This window comes from Rattus norvegicus, chromosome 2, assembly GCF_036323735.1.
Source record: "Rattus norvegicus strain BN/NHsdMcwi chromosome 2, GRCr8, whole genome shotgun sequence".
In the NCBI taxonomy this organism is placed as follows: Eukaryota; Metazoa; Chordata; class Mammalia; order Rodentia; family Muridae; genus Rattus; species Rattus norvegicus.
Window position 1 is genome coordinate 142,140,554 of NC_086020.1, and position 26,700 is coordinate 142,167,253.

At 39.1% G+C, this 26,700-nt stretch overlaps 1 protein-coding gene and 1 long non-coding RNA gene across 9 annotated transcripts in view; one reads left to right on the plus strand and one right to left on the minus strand.

The window, feature by feature from the left end:
- Nucleotides 1-26,700, minus strand: part of Nbea (neurobeachin) — a 559,026-nt gene that overhangs the window by 210,407 nt on the left and 321,919 nt on the right. The gene's annotated exons all lie outside the window — the stretch shown is intronic.
- On the plus strand, nucleotides 450-4,265 carry LOC102552778 (uncharacterized). Its single transcript, XR_351711.5, has 3 exons — nucleotides 450-527; nucleotides 1,584-1,733; nucleotides 4,130-4,265. It is a non-coding gene; the product is annotated as an uncharacterized LOC102552778 (long non-coding RNA).

Consider the following 26,700-nt stretch of genomic DNA (forward strand, 5'->3'; position numbering starts at 1 on the left):
AAAGGAAGGAGAAAAGCTGTTTTCTGTCAACCTCATGAGAGTTCTATGAGCTCGGAAGCATTCAGCTACTGTGCAGCTTTCCATTTTGCTCAAATAAATACTTAAGAAAACCCCAGTTCAGTGAGACTTTGACTTGAAGCATAACTTTTTGTTTCATTTAAAAATATGTTAACAATCAAAATAAAGAGACATGTTTGCTTTAGTGCACACATTTCTATTTAAGTGATAAATGACTTGATCAGAGACAGCATTTCCTCAGGGAGCAAACATAATAGTTACTTTTGAAAATGACAGTGTGGTGATGAGCTACACACAGAGAAGTGGCTTTAAGGAAGTATCATTTCCTCGAGCACAGCACAGCTCAACGCAGAAGTTGGGTCTGGGCTTTCTAGATAAGCAGTGCTAGGTCATGGAAGTAATTTAAGGGGGTAACGTGACAGGAAATGGCTACACAGGATCAGGGTGGCTTTCATCTGCATGGATCTCACTTGTTAGCTGCGAACAGCAAGAGGCCAGCTGTGATGATGGTAGGAAGAAACTGTCAACCTGGGCTACATTAAAGGGAGAACTGTTTTAGTCTTCTTTTTTAACGTAGAGATTTTTTTAATAAGACTTAGGAAAAATGACCCTACATATTCATTTATATCTCTATACAGGGTGTCTACCAATTGTCAAAAGTGATGGATCTGACTTAAAATTAAATAAAACTGTTGTGTTCAGTTGTGGGAATAAACAGAATTATGAAGAGAAAAGTAACAATGAGAAGGGAAATATAAAATACAATGCCTTCCTGGCAGAGGCAGCTATGCTTTATGTGGTGTTCCCAGAGGCTTGGCGGGAGCTTGCAACAGCACGCTGAAAAGCAGGAGCCTTTGTGAAAACTTGTACATTTATTTAACTAAGTACAACCTCTGAAAATGACCTCTATCCAACCCTTCATCATGGTCTTACAATGATCTAAAATGACGGCCAGACACCCTTTAAATAGCATTACTTAAATAAAAGTCATTACCCAGGGGGCAGTATTAAAGCAGGAGCATGAAGGGCAGATCTTTGCTCATCAAACCAGAACGCAGACTTAAGGAGAGTTGGTAACACACTCAGCATCTTTGTCCTAGAGTGACAAGCCATACAAACCATCTTGGTCTTTTGGAATAGCTAGGGACAGTGTGATTTTTACACCCACAGGGGCGTATGTGCTGCCTGATGGAAGTAAGTGTCAAAGAGAAAGAATTCACACAATAGAAATGATGTTTGTCTTAAATTCTATATGCAAGAGTTATAAGCAGCCATTTTCCCAAAACAAATGTTACTGAACTAAAATGTTTTGTATTTACAAAATGTAGTCACTTTGCAAACTTAATAGGTTAATTTTCATAAATCACTTCTCCCCCACTGCAAACCATGCATTTGACCATATCTACATTTCCTCTTTTAATTTATATCTCGTACAAATTCTCCGAGTGACCAGGAGTGAACAGCCAGGAAAAGCATGGATCAGAATAACTGAGAAGTGGTAAAAATGCAGCATACTGTGGAGTCTTTTAATTCATCCACTATTTTAAAAGATGTTTCTGTTTCAGTTAGCCAACACAGGTCATGCTCTAGGGGACATGGATTTTCCCCTATTAAGAGGATGATTAGTCCAGTAAATTACAGCTTTCAGATGAAGACGACTGTTCCATCTCTGTGCTGGAAAGGGGAAGAGGATAGGAGGTTCATTTCACCACAAGGTAATTATGTGGGGCCAGTGTGCTACCATTTATCATGGCTGAAAGATGACACTCACTGTTAGCCAAGGGAGCTGCTGCTCAGGGCCTCCCGTCTACATCAATACACCATGAATTTTTTTTCTTGACAAAAAAAAGTAATTATACAACAGAAACTTCCCAATCAATACCTTTCCAGGCTAACGTAGATTCTACTATAGAGACATGAGGGTATGTCAGCCATCACCCAAGTCCATCTGTTAAATACAAATTAAGCTTGTTTTTCTGTGATGTTAGGCACATTTTTCCAGTGTTATTTTAAATCCTCAATATTGGTTCCTGGTAAGTAACATTGGCTTATGTTTATTGTTTTTATGGTAATAAAGAATGCCAGGGTCTCTCTCTCTCTCTCTCTCTCTCTCTCTCTCTCTCTCTCTCTCTCTCTCTCTCTCCACACAGAACACAAGTGAGAGCACTGCAGGAGCAGAAGCAATCGTCCAGTCATCCTTCTCTAACATCTAAGATCTACAACTAGCATGCTGAATGTTTTCAAATATACATTTTAATTTTTCAATATAAAAATCTATCCTTAGTCAGGGCATTAAAATGTATAATCATATGAAGGCATTATGTATATACATGCACATACACATACACACATATGGGTGAAAACAGACATTAAAAATCATCTAAAAATCCATCAAATTGTCAATTTGACAACTGCTTTCTCTGAGATAGAGTTTAGTCTTATAAACCAATCTAATATATCAGAAAAGGTTAAAGGGCAAGAAAAAAATCACTACTTCAGTGAAAAAAATTTTGACATCCAATTTTCAAGCTGATTTATCAGTGGAAAGCTAAAATGGATGGGGTGCCATTACTGGGGAGCAGCCGTCTAAGGAAGCTGTTACAAAGCCTCCCATTTTGATTTAGGCACATTAATCAATACAAACCTATACTGTTTCAATTTTTAAGACATTGATCTTCTGCTGTAGGCTTAGTTCAGCCACATCTATCAACAATCATAAAATACTCAATATATTTTTAAATAATGGCACAGAAATAAAATGATAAAATGAAATTCAGGTTTATTTGTCCTGATGGTTCATCACTGCTACAAAATAACAGTTTAATCTAGTTATCTAAGAAACTGAGTTAGTATTTTCATGTGCCAGGAAATTTTCAGTTTGTTCATTTTTCAATACTGAAAATGTCTTCAGTTGTTAAAAGTAAAAGCAGAGCATTGAAAAAAATCTCAGACCATGCAGTGAAGATATCTGAGGGTCAAAGAAGTCTTTTTGGGGGGGTCCAGACAGGGTTTTATAGTTCTGGCTTTCCTGGAACCCTCTTTGTAGCCCAGGCTGGCCTTGGACTCACAGAGATCAGCTTACTTCTGCCTCCGTCTCTGCCTCTATCTCCCGAGTGCTGCAACTGAAAGACTGTATCACCACTGACAACCTTTCTGCCTTTTTTTTCTGAAGGAAGATTTTTTTAAATATACATATTAAATTCATAATATAAGGATTAAATTGTTAATATAAAAAGTGTTTTTCTCAAGTTATTCACAATGTTCTCTAAAATAAAGGTAAAAATCAGAATGCTTTATCCCGAAAGTATCAGTGCATGACAAACCCTGTACTCGAAATGGTATGAAGGAGCCAAAGGAAATGAAGACAGTTCTAATATGGAATAAGCTTGCCTTGAAAACTGTCCCAATTTATAGCATTCAATTTTATAGCCAGCAGTGTCTATAAGTTTATTTTATATTACCTAAAGCATTCTCATTAAAATCCAGCAGGTCAATATTGTATGATGCTATTACATTTACTGGGGATTTGTACAAAATGTCAGATCAAACAATAGAAAACGAGACTGGAAAGTTGGGGGGGGGGGCTATGAGTGAGAAAGAATGAGGTTACTCTTGTAGTCTCCCTTGCCACATGTACATGGCACTAGTGAGCCCTGTGCAAAGACAGGTCAGTGGGCACAATCAACATCAAACCTTTCTTTTACACGTGTTAGGTAGAGAAAATATAACTATCCTTCGAACCTTTCAATGGATAGGTGGTACCTGTTCCTTGGGGCACACCTTGATGCATGTGGATAATGGCGGTGATCAATCAGAATGAGCACTGCCCTCTCCTAGAGCACTTTCATTTCCTTATGTGGACAAGCTCCTGGAACTTTAAGACATATATGATAAACTCGAAACGATGCCATCTGTCCATTCTGTGTAGCACTGAAAATTCTTGCACCTAAACTTATTTTTAAAGAAACACTAATTTTTAATGTTTAACCCAGAAATTTATCATTTATAATTTTTATCCAGGTAGAAGTTAAATGCTTACATAAGAGAAACAAACACAATGCTAAAAACTAATCATAAATTTACAACAAAAATTTTAATATTTATCTTTCAGAATAATGAAAAAATATCTTTACGATAGGAGATACGTGGGCTGGAGAGATGGCTCAGCGGTTAAGAGCACTGACTGCTCTTCCAGAGGTCCTGAGTTCAATTCCCAGCAACCACACAGTGGCTCACAACCATCTGGGATCCGATGTCCTCCTCTGGTGTGCCTGACAGGTATATTGTACTCATATAAATAAATACATCTTTAAAAAAAGGATAACAGATATGTGAACTCAAAGTGACTCTAATTTCCAAAGTCTAAATTTATAGCCCTGACTGACCGGAAAACTTACTGAAGGTCTTACTATAGCAAAGACTGAAAAAGGTCTACCTATCCAAAGAACAAAAGTAACATCACTAGGAGAAAGTGACACAGTTTAGGGTTCCAGACGGGGTCGGGTGCCAACAGTGTCATGGGACACTTCTGAGAAGCAATGGTATTGACGAGGATAGTGGGTAAGACCCTGTTCACGGGCTTAGAGTGTCTGGGATGTGAACTAGCCCGGTCAGCTATGTCTGAGGCCCCTCTGAATGGCGCTGTCCTCCACACTGCTGTGGGAGCAATGTGTCGCTTACTGCAAGTGTGCAGCCCCGCCAAGAGTTCATTAGTGAGGCACTCGTTTCTGTCAGTACACTGTAATCTTGCTTACTTTTCTTTCTAAATTCCGGCGTTCTCTTTGATTTCTTAGCCAGTGGACTCTTAGAGTGTGAGGTGGACCTATTTTCTAATTTGAAAATTCTTTCCAGCATTCCTCGGTTAGTTCTAGACCTCAACTAAGACTCATTAGATTTACCTTCTATACTGTATTCTCATGGCCAGCCAACATGAGGCAATGCCTATCTGTCTGGGTTTTTCATTACTATTCCAAAGAACATAAATTATACATGTACTTCAAATATTTAAGAATATGTTAAAACATGTATACAAATGAGCCTTCTACAGCACGTTGCTAACCTCATCTGCCTTAAAATATGGACAAAATTCAACATTAGTTTTATCATTCAAATACATTTTTATGAATCACTTCAGTCATTTTTATTTGTCAGCTTTTATGTATTTATTTTATCCTTCTGTGCCATAGATTTGGAAACTCTTAACCATTTGCTGACCACTGTCTTTGAGCTTAGCCCTTCCCCCACACCTGGGGGGGTGCTTCTGACCTTTACTGTCGTCATTGTAAATGTTTGTAGACATTTTTTGGGAGCATTGCTGGACAGTGGTCATTGGAGCAGATGGAGAAGGACACGGAGCAATGGCGGCTAGATGACAGCTAGACCATCTGCTCCTCCCCTCAGTGCCACTTTCCATCCACGCACTGACCTGAGTAACTTGCTCTTTGGCAACTCTCACTTCACTCATCATTTCACTTTCGGATCTGAGGCATTACACTTCTTTCCATTCTCAATTGTTTTGAAACATCTGTCAGGTCACATAATGCCTTGCTTTACGACCTCCTTGCTAACTGATGGAGGAGTCTTCCTAATTGGGCAATTTTGATTACTTTTTTTTTTTTACAAAGCCCATTTCTGAGTTCCTCTAAATGATTAAGTCACCAATATTCATGTTAGTATAGACTAAGACATATGTCCTATAAATATTAATCAATTTAATAGGTAAGCAGAAAGCATTGTGCTATGAACCAGAACCCACTGGCCTAAAAGGCAATGAAAAGCTAAAGGCATAAGGAAGTCTGTGCTCTGGATATTGATCACAGCAGAGTTAAATGTGCATTTTTGTGGGTAAAATTTAAAGTTTGAAGTACTGTTTACAAAAGAAACTAAACTCCTTTGCTACTTAAATTGACCATTTTCATTTTTAGTGCAGGTAGAACCTTATACGTTTTTCCTGTTATAAACATAGACATTATTATTAAACAGATAACAGAAATATTATTAAAATTAACTTGCTATAACCTATCTCTTTAAATCAGTCAGTTAGAACAAACTCCGCTTCTCATTATCTACTTCTAGGATGTTGTAGAAATGACAAGAAAAATAAATGTCAAGAATTCATTCATTTTACAATCATTTATTCACATTTCTATGTGTGATCAATGCTATCTGAAAGACATTATTTCCTATCCCAGAGGTATTATGCTACATAAAATAGTAAGAGCACTATTTATCAGTCTTTGATTCACTTAGCATGTGTTCATCCTTTTAGCTTCCTCATACACAAATATAAAGGATCCCTGACTTTAAAGATTGTTTAAATTACATACTGGATCTTGACACCCCCACCCCCACACGCACATACAAATGTGTTCTGAATATTACAGTAATGAGTACAGCACAGTGACAAGGAAAAGGCAAAGACACTTCATCACTTCCAATGAGGCATAGTGCTATTAGCCTCTAGCTTAAGGAACCACAAAGCAAATAGGAAATCCTGAGGAAAAGAATCCACTGGACACAGGCAATGTGCCATGGATTTCAAAACCAATATGAATATTAGCTAACTAAGACAGCCCCTCACATTAATCACCCATAGGTACTATGTGGCTTGTTTCTCTTTCTCTAGCACCCCATGACGACCTTGCTTAAACATCCAGTATCATAGGAGAAGAATATCATGGCTGTAGAAATATTTAATTTTATAACTTAAGAATAGTAATACAAAGACAAGCCAAAAAACCATTTTTATAAATATAAGGTAATACAACTAAAATAATTAACATACAAACTAGTTAGTACAGGGCAGGCAATTTATAAAGGACTAGTACGTTTAAATTCTTTTTATTATGAACTTGCAATTCTGGTTTGGTAGTACCAGAGGCAGGTCATGACCTCTCAAGATGCATTTCCTTATCTGTTAAATTGAGTTGCTACAGTACAGAGCCAGGCCTAATGGTTGGCTGGGCAATCAAGATCCTCCTTGATTGACTGTGAACTCTACTTTCAGTCTTATCTTTTATTATAACCATTCTCATTCTCTATCCTCGGTAATTTAACATATCTCAAATATCCCTGATGTTTTAATCCTATGCCATTCCTTGGAACTAGAAACTTAACTGTTTCTTACTAACACTGCAGGCTAGTTAATAGCCCACTCCAGTAATAAGAACTGCTTTATAGTAATGCTCCGTAACTAAGGACTGGCATACTTTCACAGATTAGAGGACAGAAAGCTCCCCTTGAGCTAGAAGTTACCTTCCATAAAGCAGTGGCCTGCTGCATCCTATTGGGGTCAGTGAGTGTTGACTAAACTACAGTTAGCTAGCAGGACTCAGAGAGGGTCAGCAAGCAAGCCTTTGAGAAATGTGGTTAGTCTGAAAAGCAATGTACTTCAATCATTAGTCTTTGAGAATTAATGTTATAACTCCTCTCCAGTCGATTACTGCACCACCAGAAAAAGGGTAAAGAAAAACCGTGTGCTGCTTTTAATAAGACACGACAAAATTCTATGCCTACTCAGTGTAAAAACATTTTACAAACTACATAAAACAAGGTAGGACCCATCCTCAGTTTGAAAAAGAAAATATATTAAAAACCAAATGTAACAAAAACCTTATTAAAAATAGGTAAACTATGGTAAAATATTGAAACTTTCTTTGCTATCAGGACACAGAAAAAAAAAACCTCACTGTCACATTCCATGAAAGAATACACCGAGATCTTTCTCAGCACAGCAGAATTCAGAGTGCCAGCGAGCTAGAAGGAGCAATGCTGCCAGTGTCTCAGGTGACACTGGACTCACCTGAGCAGCCAAGAGAATGCACTGTACTATTTCTGATGAGTGTTCGGCAGGATTACTGGATAAAGATCTACATGTGAAAACAACTATATTCTATTTATCAGTCTCAAACTCACTCTTAAATTAAAAATACATACACAATTACTACAGCTTCAAAAATACATCAAATTCCTACAAGCAAATCTTATGAAAAGAGGTACCGTGTCTTCATGTAAATCTACCTACCATCCCAAGACTACTGAGAGACAGCTTACATAAAGAGAGGCATTTCATACACATACATTTGCATGTGATGAAGCTGCCACCGCTCTTCAATATATTCTATAGAGTCAGTGAAATGTCAATACTGTTCCCCAGAAGGGCAAAGGTCAAGACCAGTAATGTAAGCACATGAGAGCTATATCCCTGAAAATAAGCCAGTTGCCAGGCATATTAAAAAAGTTATAGCAGAGATGGCTATAGGAGAGATGACACAGTGGTTAAGAGCACTGACTGCTCTTCCAAAGGTCCTGAGTTCAATTCCCAGCAACCACATGGTGGCTAACAATCATCTGTAATGGGATCTCATGCCCTCTTCTGGTATCTCTGAAGAGAATGAAAGTGTACTCATATAGATACAACAAATATTTAAAATATAAGAAAAGGAGGGAGAGAGTCCCTCTCACTTTCAGTAAAAAACAAGTTATAGCAATCAAGAGTGCTAGGTTCAAAAACAGACAATGGGGGCTGGAGTGATGACTCAGCAGTTGCAAACACTTGTTGCACTTGCTGAGTGGAGTAGGGTTCCCAGTATCCACACATGGTGTTTCATAACACCCATAATTTCATCTACAGGGCATCTGATGCCCTCGCTCTCTTCTGGCCTCTGTGGACACCCACACGTAATCATGTTCCCACAAAGACATAAAGTAGACAACTGGCTCAGGGTACCAAAAAGTAGGTCTAGAAAGTAAAGACTGATCAAAATACAGGCTATTATACAATATAACAAAGGTGGCCTTTTTAATATATAAGGTTGGGTCTTAATAGCTGGCAGAAATATCAACGCTGACTTTGCCTCCTGCGCACAGTTCATCGTAGGTCTCAAGTGCAAAAGGTTTGAGAACACTTAGAACATCTTCATAGTTCACAAGAAGAAGACATTTCCAGAAACAAATCACTATGGTAAAAGAAAAGGTGATCTGGACTGGAAAACTGGCTCAAAACAAAAGTGAAGGTGAGTGATGGGGAGGTGACTTATGAATGCAAGCTTCCACGGATAAGGGCTAGAGAAGGCAGCTCAGTGGTTAGGAATGTATATTGTTTGCAGAGGACCCAAACTCCCAAAACCCATATCAGATGGCTCCCCATCATCTTTAATTTCTGCTCCAGGGGTTATCCAATCTACTAAGTCTCTACATGGGACTTACACTCATATACACATACAGCACCATGGTCATACACACAATTAAAAAATAACAAAACAATCTTTTTACAAATGTTGAACAAAAGGTATAATTAAACATGAGACAAATGACACCACTGGTCATTATAAGCAGCACTTGAGGTGTTTAAGTTATAAGCAAGTTGTAATTGATAGTATAATGCCATGTATTGTACTGACTGCTAAATGGTAATGTGGAGAAAGAAGTGCAGGGATATACTTAAGTAGAAAAGCTACACATGGCGAAACCTTACTCATAATAGTAAAACATCTGGGCCAGACGTAAATTCAGATACAGTCACTTAATGGATTTCTAAATATCAATAAATATTAAATATTCTAAAAAAAACCCTTGTGCTATGTGGGCTAATGTCACAAACATTGGACAAAGAAAACCAGAGAAACCAGTTCATGTTAGAAGATTTTACACATGAATACAAATGTAGGTAATAAGTATGTACTCTTTAAATTTAGGAAATCGATTTCAGTGCTTAGGTTCCCTCAAGTACAAATAAATGCTTGCATTTGCCTCTTTTTAATGGGACAAGAGGATGATGGGGGCATGAGCCTAGAGTTTTGTTCACCCTGTGTCTTCACACAGGGGATGTCCATTTTTCAATCTCACTGAAGTGCTATATTTATAATGTGTATTTCTTCTGCTCTAGACCACACTTCCATATACAGGGTAAAGTCCATGTGAAGCCTTCTTTCACTATGGTAATCAGAAGTTCATTTTACTGCATATTTTAAATTTAAAATCACACATCTTATATGAGTTAAAATTTAACATAAGCCACCCGAACTCTTAATTTTACGCCTATTCTGTGTGTGCATATATGTCTAAGAGTATGCACTTTTTTTTACATATACACATGTGTGCTAATGGTGGATTCCTTTGTGCTGGGAGTATATAAGCCAGATGTTAGGATGTCTTCCTTGATGGCTGCTCCACTTTCCTTTAAGAAAGTTTCTCACTAAATCTGGCATTCTCTGTGGCTAAGCTAGCTGGCCAGAAAGACCCCAGGGTTACTTGACACCACATGTGACATTTAACATTGCTGCTGAGGATCTGAACTCAGGCCCTGATGTTTGCACAGAAGGCACTTTACCCATGGAACCTTGTCACCAGCTCTCTGGCTTGTATTCTTTATCAGTACATGAACTATAAAAAAGTTGAAGGCTGAGGCCATAAAATACCAAAACTTATGTAACAAATCTGTAAACTACGTCTCAGAAAAAACAACAAAACAAAAACAAAACAAAACAACAAAAAAATCAAAAACAAACTGGACCACATTGTGAGCCTAGTCTTTAACCCTGAGCCATCTCCTCAGCCAAGACCATGTCTTATGCATCAAGAATTTTTATCTTCTTATTTCCCTAGCAGAAGTCTTATGTGTGTGAAAGCAGGGACTCCCTGAGCAGCACGGTCAGCTGTAGGATGAAGGGAAAGCATACTGAGTTCACACAGGCCTTTCCCAGATACAGCGGCACGTGTGTCTTCATGCTCATTCCAATAATGTGTATAAAAATTCCCTGTCTCCCCAAAGAAAAACATCTGACAGCCATGTTTCTCCCCATTCTAAAGCTATCCTGTAATGGAAATGACTTAGTTTCTTTGAAAGATGCTGTGACAGGACTGTCTTTTGGGGTTGCTTCTCTCCACATGGTTAGTCATTTATAAAGTGGTTTGGAATAGCAGATGGGACATATAAGCTGATGGAGTTCCAAGTTAGTGGTTGTGTTAAAAGATGGTGAGTTTTCATACCCAGAGTGCCTCCCCTTGTGAAGAGAGGTCAAAGATGAGCATCAGAAGTCCTGGAGAGAACTGGACTAGTGGAAAGCATCAGAACTTAAGGGGACATTTCTGTGCAGGCAGGAATAAACATTTACTCCAACATAGCAGGGCAAAGAAAAGCACTGCGTCAAGAAAAATGTAAAATTACCCTGATGCAACTGAAGGCCTGAATAGCTAGAATGAACAGGCATGGGACACTAGAATCTGGGTACAGCATATTAGAGGACTAAGACAACATGCTTTACTACTTTCCAGTAATTCAGGTCACAAGGACTGAAGAGTTTGAGATGTTTTAGAGGTAAAATTTCTGAGCTGTACTCCAAGCCTTTGGGCTAATATCCACTTATCAGTGAGTTCATACCTTTGTGTGTGTGTGTGTGTGTGTGTGTGTGTGTGTGTGTGTGTGTGTGTGTGTGTGTGAGTGAGACTGGGTTACCTCACTTAGGATGATATTTCCTAGTTCCATCCATTTGCCTAAGAATTTCATGAAGCCATTGTGTAGATGTACCACATTTTCTGTATCCATTCCTCTGTTGAAGAGCATCTGGGTTCTCTCCAGCTTCTGGCTATTATAAATAAGGCTGCTATGAACATAGTGGAGCACGTGTCCTTATTTTATGTTGGAGAATCTTTGGGTATATGCCCAGGAGTGGTATAGCTGGGTCCTCAGTACTATATAGAGCACAGTTTACAGAGCACATGAAGCTTAAGAAGAAGGAAGACCAAAGTGTATATGCTTCAGTCCTTCTTAGAAGAAGTAACAAAATACTCATAGGAGGAAATACAGGGACAAAGAGTGGAGCAGAGGCTGAAGGAAATAGAGACTGCTCCATCCCATATACAATCACCAAACCGACACTATTGTGGATGCCAAGAAGTGCATGCTGACAGAAGCTTGATATTGCTGTCTCCTGAGAGGCTCTGCCAGAGCCTGACAAATATAGAGGTGCTCACAGCCAACCACTGAACTGAGAACAGGGTCCCCAATGGAGGAGTTAGTGAAAGGACTGAAGTAGCTGAAGGGGTTTGCAACACCATAAGATAACAACCAACCAGAGCTCCCAGGGAGTAAACCACTATCCAAAATACACATGGACAGACCCATGGGTCCAGCTGAAAATGTAGCAGAGGATGGCCTTGTTGGGCATCAGTGGAATGCCAGGGTGGGGAGGAGGGAGGGAGTACCCTCATAGAAGAAGCGGGAGGGGCGATGGGATAGGTGGTTGCAGGAGTGGAAACCAGAAAAGGAGATAACATTTGAAATGTAAATAAAGAAAATAGCCAATAAAAGAAAAAAATGGGGTTTTGCATTTGTAAAAAAAAGTTAATTAACAAAAATAAAATTTACTGCTGTAGTATTTAGAGATTACTGATATATAAGAACAGGAATTGCTGTTGGGCCCCAAGTTTCAAGGCTAAGTTCTTCCCACTTCCAGCATTAGCAGTTTAAGTGGACCCTGTCATCCTTCCTGGCTTCTTTCTCTGCTAGTTTTCATTCCCCATGGCTGCTGGGCCTTGCTGCTCACTAGACTCATGCTGTGGATCGTCAGTGAGCTGCCTCTCAATTCTGTTTCTTCAATTCTCCTCGGTCAGAATGCAAAGAAGCCACAATTTGTTATCCTAGTAGAGGCTTGGCAATTCTTTTCTTTCTGCCTTTGAAAACAAAGGGCATCTCTTTGTCACAATCCAAGCGATATTTTCTTAAGGTCTCCTGCAAACATGTTGGGAACACTGGGCTTGAGAGGGTAGTAGCACACAGTTAACCTTGCAGCCTGGGGACAGTTTTTCTGCAGCAGATTCCTTTTCACAACCTCAGTCTCTTTTCCTACTACTCTACAGAACTCAGAATCTCTCTCTCAATACACTACCAATCCAGAAGATAGAAACCTTTGTTCTGTTCAAAAGGAGCCTAAGGGTAAGATACTAGATTCCTGGAGAATATTCCTCAATTCTTAAGCAATTTCAAACAATGAGGGTAATTTATAAAAGAATTAAAAGAAGAAAAACTAATTAAAACATACTCACAGCCCTAAGAAATGTCCTGACCAAATCACGTTATTTGGATTTTGTGCATAACAGTTGCACCATAATTACTTTTTACTTGAAGTGTCAAAAGCTCTAAATAAGCAAGAATTAGGCTCACAAAAATGTTTACAGACCTATAATTCCTGACAGTGCAGTTAAATTCCAAAAAGTCTGCACTTTCTCTAAAGAAGGAACTTTCTCTAAAAGGCTTTCATTCCAGAAAGACTGAGATATTCAGGGGCTGTTACACCAACAGGCAAACATCAGACAGTAACTTGATGATGCTTAAGGACTCTGTGCTTTACCAGAGTCCACAATGGAAGGATAATGTAGCATTAAGTAAAAAGTGACTGCTCAGCTGCTGCTAAGAATCATCAGATAGCAGACTAATAGAGAACTCTTCTTTCCCTGTGGCACATTTAACCAAAGGCTAATGTAATAATGGATGAGATAAAATATAAAAGTTTGTGATTTATAATATCCAATAAATCTCAGACAAACCAAATCCTGTGTCTTATAAATGTACCCAAGAAGAAAAAGAAATCTAATATTTCAACCTCTCAAGGAACAACTTCTATTGAACAAGTGTAAATGACAGAATCAGATTAATTTGGGTAACTATAAATCAAGAAAGGTAAGTGAGGAACTGAAATGGATGGAAGATTTGCTAATTTCTCTAACAACACATTCAAGACAACTTGTTTTACACATCACTTCTGTGCCTGCTGAAAAGTTCTAAGCTTACAAACAGGTTTTATGGATGCAGCACCTGAACGCAGACGTTTGTCTGCTACTTTGGTCACATCTGCAGATGGTGAGACGATGATGTATGGACCTTATTGCTACAAAGATAGCTACACGTGTACTAGCGGAGAGTAAGGAGTCAAACATGTAAATGTACGTTTAACCTTGAGCAGCTCAAGTCCAGGGAGAAAAATAAAGTCAAAGTCAAAAGAATAAGCATGACAGCTGATTCTCACAGATTTTTCAAGACTGGCATTTATAAAACAACTGCACGGAAATAGAAGCCTTCAAAACTTGGACAGATTTCTCAAAAACGAGCTGAGCAAGTTAACAAGATCTGAGTGTTGTACACGAGATGTCTGCAGTTGAGACGCCGCAGTCAGAGAAGACAGAGTGGGGGTTTGCAGCTGAAAAACCTAGAGCTAAGATGAAATGTGATGGAATTCCCAAAGGTTCGTGAGTCTAAGCTGCCTCTGTAGGCCCTGACTCAGACCTCAGAAGAACTGGACACATGCTCTGAGTGTTCTGTAGGCTCTGACTCAGACCTCAGAAGAACTGGACACATGCTCTGAGTGTTCTGTAGGCTCTGACTCAGACCTCAGAAGAACTGGACACATGCTCTGAGTGTTCTGTAGGCTCTGACTCAGACCTCAGAAGACGTGGACAACCACTATGATTGTTAAAGCAGATATTAATTAGGTCAGTGGGCACACTATTCAGTAGATTTAAAATTTTTGTACCAATTTCTTAAAACAAACAAACAAAAATATGCTCCTATGATGAATACTGACATATGAACACCTAAATACTGAAATAAAAACCCTAAAGTTATTTTACTTTTAATAACTGCAGTAGTATTGATAACAAGAGATCTTTCAGCAAAGTTTTAAAAGCTGAAGTTGAATTTATTCTTTTCTGGCCCCAACGCTGATAACAGTACTTGGAAAACTTAAAAGATTTATTTATTTCTATTTTATGTGCATGAATGTTTTGCTTACATGACTATATGTGTGAAGATGTTAGCTATTCTAGAACTGGAGTTACAGACAGTTGTGAGCAGCCATGTGTGTGCTGGGAATGAACCTGGGTCTCCTGGAAGAGCAGCTAGTGCTCTTAACCAGTAAGCCATCTCATTAGCCCCTGGAAAACTTCTAAATGGAAAAAAACTCAGGAAAGTTATTGCTACTAGATACTCTAACCATGCATCCATAAATACTTATAAAAAACCAAGTTAATATATGTAATTATTTTGATGACAGTAATAAGTATGTACACCATAAAGCAAGTAATTAGAACTCAGAGAACAGTACAAATATCATTACAGCTTGTGTAAAATTATGGGGCTAGATACATGGTGAAGAATTGTGTGTGTGTGTGTGTGTGTGTGTGTGTGTGTGTGTGCGCGTGTTGTTATTGTTTTGTTTTGGTGATAGGGTCTCATTCACGGTAGCCCTGGTTGGCTTAGGACTTGTTTTATAGACTGGCATAGCCTTACGCCTGCTTCTATATTCAGTGTGCTGAAATTAAAGGTGTCACCATTCTTGTTGGTGGAGAATTATTTTTTGATGATAAAAAACATATTTACATTGAAAAATTAAAATAGTAAAAATGCTGACATGTGAATTTCCTTTAAAATTTATTATCATTTTATAAAGGCCATTTATTTTATGAAGAGCTGAAAAATTTTAAGTTCATGGTAAACACTATTACTTTTGATATATACAAGGATCTATATAGGATATAGAATAATGTTAAGAGTGTTTTTGAATATAATTGTCAAGAGGTGTGATCCCCATCACAGGAACACTGGTGAGGTCCTATCACTCACTGACCCTTGATTTGGACATAGGAACAAGTATTCATGTAACTTTGACACAGCACCACCACAGAATTTACTTACTAAAAGATGAAAATTTAAATGAATGATTTATTTTATTTATGAGTATTAGTGTCTCGCTTGTGATTATGTATTTGCCCCATATGTGCTCCTCATGAGGTTAGAAAATGGGGTCATATGCCCTGGAATTTGAGTCATAGATAGTTGTGAATGGAATGCAGGTTCTCTGCAAGAGCATCGAGTGCTCTTAACTAATGAGCCAGCAATCTCACCCTGACGAGTGAAAAGTTCCATCACTTACACAGAGAGCTAATGGCTAATGCTAGAGAAGTTAAGATTATTTTGCTCATTGCTTACTTCCTATGTGTATTTACTGCTTAAATCCTTTTTACAAGCCTGAAAGTGGCCTATGAGGTCGTTTACATTTGACATATTTTATTGCCTCTCTGGAAGCATGATACATTTAAGCTTCAAAATTTATGCTAAGAGACCAAAGACATAGAATGCTTTCTGTAAAGCCTTGCTCTAATTCTGAACAGTGGCTTTGTCCATAGTATTTGACTACAGATTGTTAACTATTCATTGAATAATGATATTTATTATGAGATAGCACTAGTTGGAGAAAACTAGTTCCTCACATTTCTTACACTGTCCCCAAGTAGATTCTACAAGTTATAGTTCCCAGATAAATAATGTAAATTAGAATTCTGGGGCTTATATCATCAGCTTTAACGTTGTTATAAGGGGATGATATTCATGGGGCACAACTGTCTAACCCTAAAGTTAAAAAGCTACTATCTACTTAGTGACACACTGCTAGTGCGTTGTTCATAGAGAATTTGTGAAAGCCAGTGGGCTACAATTAAACGAGAAAAGAGAACTCATCCACCAGGGGCTTTTGAAGGCTTACATACTGACAGCTTTCACTTCTCTTTGATTTCCATTCCAAATGGGTAGTTACTAACAATGATCACAAAGGTCTTTGTATTTATGTCATGTATATTCCATGATGATCTTTCTATAAGGCATTCTGTGGTTTTCACAGATGTAATCTTTCATAGTACACTTGGAGTTATAACTATAATGCTAAATACAAGATTGCACTGACAAAAGAGAGATTTGTCACATCAAATTATACTACCCAAACCACACATTATTGTTAACATAGGAGAACTGGGGGAGGCAAACATACTGTGCTATGATCACTGATCTTGCAGATCTATCAAAGCAGAGAACATCCTCATAGCTTTTGCTTATCAGATGGTATTGTGGCAAATCTATACTTCAGTGGTTTGTAAGCATAGCTCTGAAGTACAAGACAATGGCAATTAAATGTAAAGTTCTTCTGGTCTTTTCATTACTTTCTCCAATGATTCTGTCTCTCCAATTTTTTCTCTGAACGAAGGGACAGGGGACTTACTGAATTAAAAAACTAACATCTAAAAAATTACATCATCACATGTATTAAAGAGTGACTACAAATAAATTAATAAAGGTAATACAATAGGATATAATATAAACTGTAAACATTTACTCATATATCATGGTTAAAAACTTTCCTTCGGGTCACCCAACCAAAGAGGTGACTTGCATGCTGTATCCTGGGCTCACTCTTTAGTCCTGAGGAGCCTTGCAACATCTCAAGAGTGTTCTGATTCCCTCTGAAGACCTGCAGAGTCCCCAAGAACTATCAGCTTGAAACACTATCCCACCAATCCTTTGCCAGTGGGGCCTGCCTGAGGCAAGTCAAGCAGACTCCTATACCCTGAGCTCCATTGTCTGGCCCATGGCTCCCCCTACCTTCCTGAAAAGTCCTGCTGCCACAGGATAATCCAGCCAACACCAGGGAAAATCAGAAGTCTAAAGGACAGCACAAGAAAACAAACAAGTCCCAGGGTGATGTGGCACCAGTGGAGCCCAGCTATCTTGCTATAGCAAATCCTGGATATTGTAATGAAAATAAAATACAAGAAGATGATCTTAAATCCAATCTTATAAAGATGATAGAGGCTTTTAAAGAGGAAATGAATTAAGAAATACACGAAAATACATGCAAACATGCAGAGGGATTAAAAGAAGAGGCAAATAAAAATGAATACAGGAAAATTGAATCAAACAAGTGAAAGATATTACTACTACTACCACCACCACCACCATCAAAATAACAGGAAGTAGTCAGTGGCCATTAATATCTCTCAACATCAATGGATACAATTCCCCAATAAAAAGATACAGGCTAACAGAAAAGACACATAAACAGAATCCATCATTCTGCTGTATACAAGAAACACATCTCAGTAACAAAGATAGACTATGGCACAGTAAAGGGCTGCAACAAGGTTTTCCAAGCAAATGGACCCAAGAAGCAAGCTGGAATAGTCATTCTCATATCTAATAAAATAGACTTTCAACATTTTAAAAGAATCTTCTGAAAAATGGATCAAAATAATTATTCTAATTTTCAAACCTTTCTATATATTTTAGGTCACTCAAATGGCTCAGGCAGTCTCCGGCCCTGTTCCTCACACCCAAGCAGTCATTTGTGATTTGTGCTACATCTCCATTTCTAAGCCCTCCTGCCCCATATTAGAGTTCTGTCGAGGGTGCATTGTGACACCCTTTTAAGTCCTGTTATGTTGCAGTGTACTTTTTGTTTCTTTTCATTTGCATGTGTATTATGTTTTGTTTTAAGGCAGATGAACTTAGAGACTCTTAAATTTTGGCTAAATAGAGCAATAACCTTTTAATTTTTCCTTTCATTAGTAGTCCTTACTTTCTCCAGGTCATTCCTCTCAAGAATGGAAGATTGAGAATATGCTAATGTCTTCCTTTCCACTCCAAATACTGGGATTACCCTGAACAAGTCAAAGTCAATACAAAATAGAGCATCTCCTCTTTTCACTTTTGAATCAGTGAGTCTTGGACACCTTCACACACATCTGACCTTCCTCATCACTGAATTCTGGGGGTGTCAGTCCTGGATTGCTGTTTCTTATCTTCACCATCTACAGCTTGCCAGGGCTTCTGCCCTCAGTATCTCCCTGGCTGTCAATTCTCTTCTCACTTCCATTGCCTTCTCCGAGGAGCTGCATTCTGCTGGGTGACCCTCACTTGTTGAGCAGTCTCACCCCTCACACTGTCAAGGATGTGGTGATGTGTGTACTGTGTTAACTAACCCGTGAGCTATCAATATTTCAGCAACACAGCCTACAACGAAACAGTATATACTGTCCATTCCAGATGAAAGCCTCGCATTTTAAACTTCCTGAAGAATTCTGGTAAAGTATGTCTTTTTTACCCCTGAATAATTTACTATTTTACACATATAGTATTATGAGATACATATTTTATAATATATATCTAGTGAAAATTAATTTATTTAAAGTATTCCCCAAGAAGCTGTATTTTTGCATTTCTGTAAGGGTGTGTGGGTTATACGTGCTTCATAATCTTCCAGTTCTAGCATGGTGCCGAGTGCTGTAACTTGCTGAACCACCTTGCCAGCCTCTCTGTTGCTTTAATTTGGAAATTCCAACACATTCATAATTGAATCTTGTTTTGACTTTATGTAGGAGCTGATATTGAGTATCTTTATATGCTTCTTGTTTAGCTGTCATCTTGTTCACATGATCTGATTCCTCCACTGTCTTATGATTGCTTTATCTGTAACACCTATTTCATATCATTATAAACTGAAAATACATTCTATATTCTAGGTATAAATCTCCTGTAAGATGGGCTGTGGTGCTGCATGCTTTTAATCATAGCCCTTGGAGCAGAGGCAAGGTGATCTCTGAGCTCCAAGCCAGCCAGGTCTACAGACTGAGTTCCAGAACAGTAAGGGCTACAAAAAGGAACCCTGTCTGGAAAACACAAACAAACAAACAAACAAACAGACAAAATAACAAACTTCTGTAACCTATGAGTTTGTAAATATCCTTTTCCAGTCTAGTATGCGTTCCTTCATAGTTTTAGATTCCTTTAAGAGTTTTTTTTCTCCACTGAAAATAGATGTTTAGTTTTGATAATGACCATTTTTAATGGATTTTTAAAAATTTATATTTCAAATGTTTTCCCCTTTCCCAGTTTCCTGTCCAGAAACCCCCTATCCCATTCCCCCTCCTCCTTCTTCTATGTTCCCCAACCCATCCACTCACCCCTTCCTGCCTCCCCACCCTGGAATTTCCCTACAATGGGAGAGGGGGGTTCCAGCCTTGGTAGGACCAAGGTCTTCTCCTCCCATTGGTGCCCAACAAGGCCATCTTCTGCTACATATGCAGCTGGAGCCATGAGTCTTCCATGTGTACTTTGGATGGTGGTTTAGTCCCTGGGAGCTCTGGTTGGTTGGTATTGTTCTTATGGGGTTGCAATCCTCTTCAGCTCCTTCAGTTTTTTTCTCTAACTCCTCCAATGGGGACCCCATTCTCAGTTCAGTGATTGGCTGTGAGCATTTGCTTCTGTATTTGTCATTCTTTGGCTGAGCCTCTCAGGAGACAGCTATATCAGCCTCCTGTCAACATGTACTTCTTGGTATCAGCAATATTGTCTGGGTTTGGTGGCCTTATGTATATGGTCTGGGTCCCCAGGTGGGGCAGGCTCTGGATGACCTTTATTTCAGTTTCTGCTCCAAACTTTGTCTCCGTATCTCCTCCTATGAATATTTTTGTTCTCCCTTCTAAGAAGGACTGAAGCATCTGCACTTTGGTAGTTCTTGAGATTCATATGGTCTGTGGATTGTATCTTGGACAATCTGAGCTTTTGGGCTTCACTAAACAATTTTGGAAGGCATGGGAAGATGCCATTGGATACTGGGTACCATTAACTTCTTTTGAAGAGTTTCTCTTCACTTTAGCTTTTTCAGTTATACCTGTCTGCCTTGCCTTGATTAATTAGGTAGCACTGTTGCTATCAGTGTAGCTCAGGCTTTGCATACACAGGATGGTAAAAATAACTTCAAAAACTCAAACTTCCCAAGCCCTCTTTTCATTTAGTTAGCACTATTTCATCATTACAATCAATAATTTAAATACTTAATATGAAAAATTAGTAATTAATTTCAATACTGAATGACTTTAGACTTTAGGGTAAGACAGATCTAGAACACAATTTGTCTCTACTACTATTTAATTATGTGACAGTGGGTAGGGACCTTAACCTTCTATCAGCCTCATAGTTCTTTTTTTTTTTTTTTTTGTTTTGTTTTGTTTTGTTTTTTTTTATTAACTTGAGTATTTCTTATATACATTTCAAGTGTTATTCCCTTTCCCGGTTTCCGGGCAAATCCCCCTCCCACCTCCCCTTCCTTATGGGTGTTCCCCTCCCAACCCTCCCCCCATTGCCGCCCTCCCCCCATAGTCTAGTTCACTGGGGGTTCAGTCTTAGCAGGACCCAGGGCTTCCCCTTCCATTGGTGCTCTTACTAGGATATTCATTGCTACCTATGGGGTCAGAGTCCAGGGTCAGTCCATATATAGTCTTTAGGTAGTGGCTTAGTCCCTGGAAACTCTGGTTGCTTGACATTGTTGTACTTTTGGGGTCTCGAGCCCCTTCAAGCTCTTCCAGTTCTTTCTCTGATTCCTTCAACGGGGGACCTATTCTCAGCTCAGTGGTTTGCTGCTGGCATTCGCCTCTGTATTTGCTGTATTCTGGCTGTGTCTCTCAGGAGCGATCTACATCCGGCTCCTGTCGGTCTGCACTTCTTTGCTTCATCCATCTTGTCCAATTGGGTGGCTGTATATGTATGGGCCACCTGTGGGGCAGGCTCTGAATGGGTGTTCCTTCAGTCTCTGTTTTAATCTTTGCCTCTCCCTTCCCAGCCAAGGGTATTCTTTTTCCTCAGCCTCATAGTTCTTATGTGTAAAATGGAGAAGCATTGTCTACCTTAGGACAAAATAAGGCACTAAATATGATGTGCCAGTATACTTGGTGCTCACAAACAGCTGCATACTGTAAGATATTGACCAACAACATCTTATCAGAAAAACTGATTCTCAGTATTAGTATTTTGATGAAAAACCCACCCACCCAAATGAAGACACAGGCCTATTAAACTATTGGAGTCTACTAGAATCTTTGGATTGTTATAAGGCGGTATGGCATGTAAGAATAGGAAATATATCCTCAAAGCTAACACAGACTTAAATATATACACACCTACATTAATAAAGTAGTGATTCTTGAGATAGAGACTTTTAAAGGATTTTTAAAAATTTTAGACTTTAGTTAAAGCTGAAAGAGCAACAAAATAAGTTGAAATGGTAAAAGTATGGTAGGTCCAGTAGCATGGCGTAGACAAAAAACAGAACTGGCACATATGTGTTAAAAGTAAACATTTTACATAAAAGGGGAGTATGGGGATGACAGTCCTTCATACTCAATGCTTGGTTGATAAGCAAATTTTGTACGTGATCAGTGTTTGATTCCCACACCAAGGGAGGAAGCGAGTTACTAGGAAAGGAAAGCACAGTGCAAGCCTTTCAAACAGAGCCAGAGCCAGAGGTCCTGCAGAGTGAAGAGCGCAAGCGTGAGAAGGCGGGGCTGGAGAGGTCAGAGCCAGCCATCGAGTCCTCTGTGCAGAGGCGACACTGGGTTGACAGAGTGCAGGTCTGAGCAGGGTGAGCTCACTTTTCCCTCTGTTCTGTAAACAGCATCATCGCACTGTTGGGCTTACCTTTATCAACACAAGTCAGATCTCGGTGCCCTGAAGCTCAAAGTCCTTACTGCTTTTATGCCTTTCAGGACAGATGCAAACATTCCCAATATGATTTCCTCTTCAGGCTACCATCCCCACTGTTCATTAACCACTTGTTCTTTTTGTCTGCTCATTTTGTTAATTTCCGTGACAGAAATTTGGTGATGTTTCTCTCTGGAATGATTGAAATCCTACTATTTGTCGACACTCATCTAGTCACGAGATCTTGGCTTGAATAAAGCTTCTTCAAAGAACTCCTCCCCAAACCAGAATTAGTCCTGTAGGGCTTTGTACTTTCCTCTCCTGGCACTTCCCACACTTATATGTCTGCTACCATTTATTTAATAAGTTTTATGTCGTAGCTAATAAACCAGCCTAGATGACAAGTTTGCTTACAACTATGGAGCAGATAGGGCACTGCCTAACGTCCACTCTGGCAGCTTTAGCATTTCAGGTTTCAAATTGATGTCTTTGACCCACTTGGAGATAATTTTGGTACAGAGTGATAGATACAGGTATAATTTCATTATTCTACATGTAGACATCCAGTTTCTTCAGGACCTTTGTCAAACATGCTTTCTTTCCCCCCCCCCCCTTTTTTTTTGGCTCTTTGCCAAATTTCCATGGCTGTAGTTAGATGTATACATATTTAGCTCTTTTGTTTTATTTCATTGGTCTACATCATTATTTTTTGTGCCAATATCATATTGTTTTTGTTACTATAGCTCTAGAATATGTCTTGATGTTTGAATGTAGGCACACACACACACACACACACACACAAAGTTATGGTACTTGGGCTGATAAGACTCCTGACAAGAACCACAGACTAATAAAAGTGCCAGTATTAGGCACTAAAGATTTCCTTTTAAATGGTTCATCAGGGTAGTACACATGATTTCCTAAACTAGGAGTTCTCAACCTTCTCAACCTTTAATACACTTTCTTATGCTGTGGTGAGCGCTGACCATAATATTATTTCATTGCTATGTCATAACTGTAATTTTGCTACTGTTATGGATAGTAATGTAAATATCTGACATGCAAGATATCAGATATATGACCCCCTAAGGGGTCACGACCCACAGGTTGAAAACCATGACCCATAGGTTGTCCTAAATGCTGTACACTATGGCTATTATACGCCCATACACTTAGAGCACAGAACTCTATTTATTAAAGCTAGGTCTCATGTAAAAAGCTCCTGTCTGTGGCCTAGCTTCCATAGTACCAGGAAATACTATGTAAGCTGAGGGAAGCAATTAATGACTCTAACCACAATAGTGACCAGCATGGCAAGATATGGTGCAATGAGTGCCACTCATATGTCTGAGGTAACCAACTGCTGTCTATTAGACACAATGCCCAATCAACAGGAAGAAATCATGACTGGTGTTAGAAACCTGGTCAGTGTCCTGGGGCTAATCAATCAGGTCGAAGATCTTAGAACAGAACCCACTGCTGCCACTCTGCTAGACCAGGATAATCCCTAGCTGTAGTCTGAGAGTTATCTTTATACCTACAGGTAAGTAGCTACTACTCCTCCTTCAAAAAGCTTCTCTTACGTAAAAGGGAGACCTGCCACAGAAAACCACATCTGGACACAATGCACATCAGTGGGCTGTGAGGATTCCAGATGAAATGGATATGCTGCAGCTCCTGAGTCTATGGTGTAGAGGACATCATGTAAGAGGGGACAGAAAAACTCTATGAGCTGGAATACCAGGAAGTAGGCTAGAAATGGCTGTACAAACAAGAGAGGAAAGACGGAAGTGTCAGTACATGCTAATGGGGGGATCTTACTAATGACTCCTGAGGTGGGGGATATTTGCCTCTCCTAGGTTTGAGTCCTTTAACTGTTATCCAATGCAGTGTGGCCATTCCTGAAGCCATATATACATACACTAACAACAAAATGGACTCAGTAGGTTGCATTTTTATACTCATGCACATTTGTGTAATCAAAAAATAAGAGACTATCAATTTGAGGGAGACACGGAGGGAGCTGGAGGGAGGAGAGTAGGGGAACGGAAGGGCTAGAGGGAGGAACAGAAGGAGGGACAAGGCTGTAATTCTATTTTTATTAAAGTCTAAATAAGTAAATGTAAGAACATACACTGACCATCTGTTCTATGTAGAGTACTACGCACTGGGCACAGAGTTGCAAGTAAAGTCCATAGTGCAGGTCAAAGAAGGTGAATGACGTAAGGGTCACGAAGATCAAAGGTGACCAATTCAGAGATTGATGAAAGGACAAAAGAGTGTAAATTTGATAAAAATGATCAGAGAATGGTGGCCTAGGGAGACACTTGAGTCTGAAGAGACTAGAAGAGGAGATAACATACAAAACAAGGTGAGCCTGCTCACAGTGCAGGCAGCGTGGCTGCACTAGGACTGAGTTGTGAATTAGAAGTTAGACATTGTGACAGCAGGGAACCAGAGTGATGACAGAAGCGCAGAGTTGTCTAAGCAGTCCGCAAAAATGACCTAATAAAATAGCCACTCCATGGAAACATGCTTTTCAGTGTGTCCAATGATGACACACAGATTACAATGGCAACTAATTGTATTTCTTCATGAATTAAAATGAGAAATGTGAGAACCATTTTTCTTTTATTTATAAAGTATCTCTAAATTATAATAGGTGTAATGTTCATATCCAATGTACAAAATGTGAAAACTGACATTTATATGAGAAGTCAGATCTTTATAAAACATTAATTTCTTTGCTCATTTATTTGTGTGTATAGGTGTGTGTGTGTGTGTGTAGATGTGTATGCATATTCACATGCTGCAGCAAGCATGGAGGTTAGAGGACAAGTTGTGTGTCAGTTGTTTCTTTGCACCACATGGGTTCCAGAGGTCAAGTTCAAGTGGGAGCTTTTCCCACCAAGCCATCTCAAAAAAAGCTACATCTGTAAAACACAGGATAGCATTCAAAAGCAAATTTTACTTTACAATACTTTACATAATGATGAATTTGCAATTCCCAATGGAATATAGGTTAAGAGCCACTGGGCTTGCACAAAACTGTTTAATGAAAACATTGATGACTGTAGTTTCATGCAGGAACAAGGATTTTTGGTGTTTGTTGGATGGAGTTTCCTCTGAATTAGTACTTTCCCTTCTGGTAGGAGTTCCTATGGAACTCAGGAAGTAGACAAGACATGCCATGGTCAGGAAGCTCCTGAACCTTTATAAAGGACTCACAAGCCCCTCAACAGTTCTATATACAGTGACAGTCACTGGCAAGAGAGAGCCTCAGGTCTGCACTGTCTCCAGTTGCACAGGGAGCTGTAAGAACAGAGCTTGCATGAGTCATTGCCACTGCATGGGCCTCACCTATGCTTCTGTTAACACCCCCAGTTAACTCACAGTCAGTCATTAAGCTAGATTTGGGTACAACTGTTTCTCTGGTCTGCTGTTGCTGCCCTATCTGCAGTGAATAGGCATATGTTCACGGTACTATAGAAGAAGGCACAGAAATGGCACATGCATAGGGATAGACAGGACCAAAGATGAGTTCTAGAGAGAAGTGATTGCTTGGCATGTAACTGAGACTGATCTGAACATTGGGCAACTCTAAAACGGCTTCATGTCCTATGTGGCATGATTTTGTGCAGCTTGCTGACATAGTAGCAGTTGCATATTCTTCTCTTGAAAGGTGGTAAGATATGGAGCCAAGTATGAGCCAACTAAGAATGGAGCATCCTTAGGGGTAACACCAGTGTGGTAGATCTCATTGATTAATGGAGACGGCCTTGCAAATGCAGAGTCTTTAGTATGGCAGGGCCATAGTGTGGCTGCTATGTGGTTATTATAAATGTCAGGTACTTGGTGTTCATTTTAAAGATGTTACCCTACAGTATTAACTTAAATACAAAACTACTACTGTTTTCTCATCTCTTTCTTGTAATTGTATGCCAGGATGCACTATCAAGCCTCCTCCAATAGAATCACTTCTCCCAGAGTGTTTCATAGTGGTGTCCCATCTACATCCCACAAATCACCATACTGTAGGAAAGCTAATGAGAACATGTGATGGGCTCAAGAAAATAGAGTTATATAAAAATGACACCATCAATCTAAACACAGTAACTTTTTCATTAGTTCTTTTGAGATCATTGTGTACAGACAAAACCAAACCAACCCAAAACACCTTATATGTCCATATACTTCAGAAAATAGAGAATTTATATTTCACAAATGAGTAACTTTGGCTAGATTGTGCTAAGGCAACATATAATTTGAGATGTAAAAATCCCTAAATTTGAATGGAGAGTGAAAGAAACAATTCTAAAGTAGCAAATCACTTCTCTACTAAACTCTAAAGTAGTGTATTACACTCTAGGTTAAGTGCTTGTATT